Source organism: Convolutriloba macropyga, chromosome 11 (genome assembly GCF_964194025.1).
Source record: "Convolutriloba macropyga chromosome 11, txConMacr16.3, whole genome shotgun sequence".
In the NCBI taxonomy this organism is placed as follows: Eukaryota; Metazoa; Xenacoelomorpha; order Acoela; family Convolutidae; genus Convolutriloba; species Convolutriloba macropyga.
This window is the reverse complement of record NC_134478.1, coordinates 15,791,595-15,796,853: the sequence shown is the minus strand read 5'-3', so window position 1 is coordinate 15,796,853 and position 5,259 is coordinate 15,791,595.

Below are 5,259 nucleotides of genomic sequence, written 5' to 3'. Positions count from 1 at the left end.
AAAACAATAGCTTTCGCATCTCGTTTTCTTAATAGCAATGAAGAACGTTATAGTGTAAATGAACTCGAATTACTTGGGGTGGTTTGGGCCATTGAATATTTTAAATATTATCTATTTGGGAAAACCTTCACAGTTTTAACAGATCACAAAGCACTTCTTTCCGTCTTAAAATCACACCGCTCTAATAAATCTTACAACAGTAGATTAACACGATGGATTGACCGTTTGTTACCATTTGATTTTAATATTGAACATATTCCTGGTACCCGAATGTGCTTAGTTGATTATATTTCGCGACAACCAAATCAGAACGCTAAAAGTGTCAATCAATATGATGAGGAATTTATGGTAGCAACAATTTCCCGTATTCGCGACGCGATTACATCTTTATTTAGTAACGCAAATAAAATTCCTTTCCAAAAGCGGCACATAACTAGTAATTATAAGCAACAAGTACATCCGACGCGAGTCCACTCTTGCAAACCTGCTAAAATTAGCGCGCATAATTCGAATGCCTCAATTAATTCACTCATTCCTCGAGCACAAGTAAACAATTACAATTCTGAATTCATTTCTAATTTTAATTGCCGTGCAAATCAACTGCTTGAATCTGATACCACACCGGCATCGCGAATCCAGTCGCAAAATTCTAATTGCAATTTGATAGCTAGCTCCACACAACATGTACTCCATATCAACATGTCAGCAAAAGAGGCACCACAAAGCAACCCATCAACTTCACCACACACCCCAAGAGTGACATTTCGCACCCAATCCACCCCCATTTCATCTACCAGAGCCGGACCCAGCAACACCCAAGCATCATCATCACCAGAGGACTATGACATTGAGCTTTCACGGGAAGAGGTATTCGAAAACAACCTAAACCAACTCTTCACTAAGTCCTTCCTGGCGGTACTCACAAGCAAAGACGCGGTGCTGAAAGAGATCCGCGATTGTGTAATGCAGGATGACGAGGCCCGCTGTAAAGAAGTGAGCACATACATCCATTCCTTCTGGAAGGATCTACACGTAAAATCTGGGTGTCTGTGTGTTGACCAACGTGTGGCCATTCCGAATTCTATCAAGGAGGCGGTGCTCGAATCCATTCATATGACGCACCCGGGTAGTTGGGGGATGATATCTCTCTCTCAATATGCATGGTGGCCCTACATGCATAGGGAAATTTTAGCAAAAACATCCGATTGCGCCCCGTGTACAGATATTGGTAAGAATCTCAAACTATTATACCAAAATCTAAATGGCACCCACACAAAGCTTGTCAAGAACCAAACGAAGAAATACAGATTGATTTTGGTGGTCCGATAATTAATGATAAAGACAAAGATATTTACTTCTTAACATGTATTGACCGTTATTCAAAATATCCAACTGTTAGAATATTCGAAAATGCTAATGGGGTAAACGTAGTAAAATTTCTTCGTGATTATGCATATACTCATGGAATCCCGCGAACGATACGCTTAGACCAAGCAACTTGTCTTGTAGGTAAACAAGTAACAAATTATTGTAACGAAAATAAAATCGACATTCTCGACGCTCCGGTCGGTGATCATAGAGCTAATGGATTGGTGGAGCGAATGATCCAAACAATTAAAAGACGTTTAGCCTGCATGAAAGCTGAAAATAAAGATACATTTTCCACAGCTAAAGCAATAAAACAAATAGTCTCTGATCTACGATTAACTAAGCAGAAAACAACAAAGATAACACCTTTTGAAGCTCATTTCGGTCGCCCTGCAAATACTCCCTTACGGAATATTAGCACACTTCCATCAAGTCAAAATCTAACTTATGAAAAAATTGTTAATCACTATTTAGATGCTGAGACAGTTTCTGCGGAGGATTTGCTCGACGAAAATGGATGGATCAGTGCCAACAGAAGTGACATTGAGATAGAGAATAAGATGTGCCAGGCCTCTTTAGACGCAGGACAACGCTATCGGGAGTCCGACATCAAAGAGTCCCGCTTTATAACACATCCGCAGATCACAGACCCTATCCCCAGGACAGAACAGTCCCTTAACGTCAAACTGGCTCGCAAATTACCGCAAAAGAAAAGAGCAAAACGACAACTGGCGGGCCTGTACGAAGTGCTAAAACCTGGATCCTTCGTCACCAAATCGTCACCAACAACGACGATAATTAACGAGCCTGGCAGAACTCCAGTGAAAGTCCGAGATAGTGATCTCGCAAAATTTGGGACTAAAGCAGAACGATCCACCAACTTGTGGGTATACGCCCAGCGACGCCCTGCCCCGTACGAAAAAAATCGCGAAGCATAAGATCGATCTTAAGAAACAAAAGAGGGGCGAAATCAAGATCAGACATCGCCAACGTGATACTACATCAGTAGTATCCTCTGTGAATTCAAATGTCTCGCGTGCATTAACAGTCCGCAAGCCGAATAAACCACAATTCAAAAGACGCCTTACTGTTCCCACAGCTGATATCCAAGAAGACGTCTCAACTCAAAACCAGCCTCTTATTTCAATTGTACCGGCCCCACCTACACCTACATCACAAGTACCCCCCGCACAGACACAGGACGACCAAACAAAAGGCCGCAAGCGCAATCGACCCCAATTCTACGGCTTCACAGATGCTGACATCTCTCCTACAAGCTCTCTAGCCTCAACAAGTTCTACTCAACCAAAGAAGCGCAAGAACAAAAAGGAGAAGAAACAAGCAAAGCGGTCCGATTCGGTGGTAACCCTCATACAAACGGCGGAACAATCTCGAATCCCGTCACCTCCCAGACCTGACTTACAATTGGGACAAGTTTCACCACCGGATCCCAGAGTTCGATATTTCGAATATGAGCAAGAACGAGAAATGTCGGTGTGGGATGCTGAAAATGAAATTTAAATTCAAAAACTTTGTAAAACTGTCTTAAACTGCATTCATTTATTTAGTCTTGTTCCCGCTCGGCTGATCCAAATATAATGTTAATTTTACTTTGAATTCATTACAGTTCATCTTCATTTGTTAGCTTTTAATTCCTTCAGTATTCGCCCTGCGAATCCATTTATTTCTGTTTGTGCATTTAAATTATTCAGTACAAGGTATTCATTTCACACGCTTAAATTATGACGCGTATTCGCTTCACATTTACACAATTATTTAACAATAGTAGTACTTCTACATTTTGAGTTAAATTATGTTCGTCTCATTCAATTTCATGTTATGTGCAGTTATTAAAAAATTGTAAATACATTAAAATTTTTTTTTGTCACAAAGGAAATGTGATACATATGGATACCTAAATATATATCGAAACCTTTTATGTGTACTAAATTATTTACCCTCTATATATATAATTATATCATGTGTTTTATAAACTAAAAGTTATGACTTCTATTTATTCACCTATACCAATATTCCCGATAGTCCACTAAATTATATCATATTTTGTTCATATCGATTTATTACTATTAATCATAATCTCAGTTAGTCAATCTGAATTCAAGTTACTCTGCATTTGCTCTTCATAATCCTAAGTTAATCTTAGCAGTGGATCCGCGTCGCGTTTCCAATAAACATAATTCACGCTACACAAGTAATTGTGTATTTGACCAGCACTTGCTACTCAATTCTTAAGACAAAGCATTCGCACCGCGAATCCTAACTTATTCAGTAATAAAAGATATAACAGGCTGCACGGTGCTACTTCTTTACAGCCTGAAAAATATGCAGGCGCGGGGAATAGGGTGTGAAGTGAAGGGGATCAATTTTTAAGAAATTGCCTTCACACCTTGAGTATACTTCAAGACTAGTGAGATGACAGGCTCTGAAAACTTTTAATATCCTCTGAACGCTACCTGCTTATCTTTTTTCTGAGGACCAAAAGTCAAAAGATGAGACGAAAAATTAGTTTAGTGAAAAATTACAAAAAAAATCCGCAGGAAAAGCAGAATTTCTACAAACTTACAAACGTCGTGTGAGAGCAATCACATTTACTAGAAAACAGCTTGAACTTTTGGGTGATTTTGCGGAAACAATAAGAGTTTATGAGCAAAGATTATCAAAATTAGCTAAAAACATAAAGAAACAATGAGAGAGATTATATGTCACCTTATGCATTTAAAAAATCACACAAAAAAATAAAAATAGCAGCACAAATTTAAGATATTGTTATCATTTTGCAGTAAAAAGGGGCAAAATTTGAGTAGGACAACAAAAATTGAATCTTATTAAGTTCATACTGGTATTTCGTTCCACTGGTAACAAATCATACTGAAAAAGACTCAGAACAGATAGTTATAAAAGACCTGAAAAAAAATTAAAACAATTTTTCGTTATGTGCTTTTTCCACATATTTGTTCTTTCAAATATAGTCAAAGTAAGCCCAGCTACATCAAAAACCAAAGAACTGGAAATCCAACTGTCACAGTCCACAACAGTGAGGTTCCATTATTCGGTACCCAGCTTCAAAGACAGACTCCCCAAAGTTAATGCAGATATACGATGACCACGAATAACAGAAAAACTAATAAATGAAAAAAAATCAGTGCCACATCACTTAATTTACCTGGAAACTGAAGGGGACAAGGGGGAGAAGGAATGCCAAACATAAACGAAGATAAACCCGCGGTGGAGGCTCCTGGTATCGATCGAATACTTCTTGCGCCATGCGGGGGCTGGTAACAAAGATGCTAAATTTGTCTTCATATCGAGAGTCCAAAACTAACTTGACTGACCAGTCGCGAGGCGAATTATTAATTTAAAAAACAAATAGCGCTCCCCCATCTGCCCTACAACAAATACCACATCAACACACTGCGGACCTAAACAATCACCTGCGATTGAGTGGAGGTTAGTCTCTATTAGAAAAAGTCCCAATTAATTCTTTAAACTTGACAATTTTCCGATTCTTTATTGATGTCCAGCCGAGACGAAAGCGAAAAACAGGCAAATGAACAAATGTGCCAATCCATCGAGCTCTGTCATAGAACAAATGAAGGCAACCACAGAACAGGTCCTGAGGAAAAGAGCAATTTGCCAATGGGTGGACAAACCTTAGCCCCTGACCCGCAAGTACTCTTTCTTACTGACACCAGAAGCTCAACACCCGATGATTTCATCTCATTGAATGCATATGAAGCAGAACGCAATGAAGCTCCAGGTTGAAACTCATTTGCAGAGAGGTCATGCGTAGCCATCAATTCTAAACTAATGCTGTAAAATTAATATGATGTAATTATTAGCTCAAATGTTGTCTTCATTTTAATAAATGTC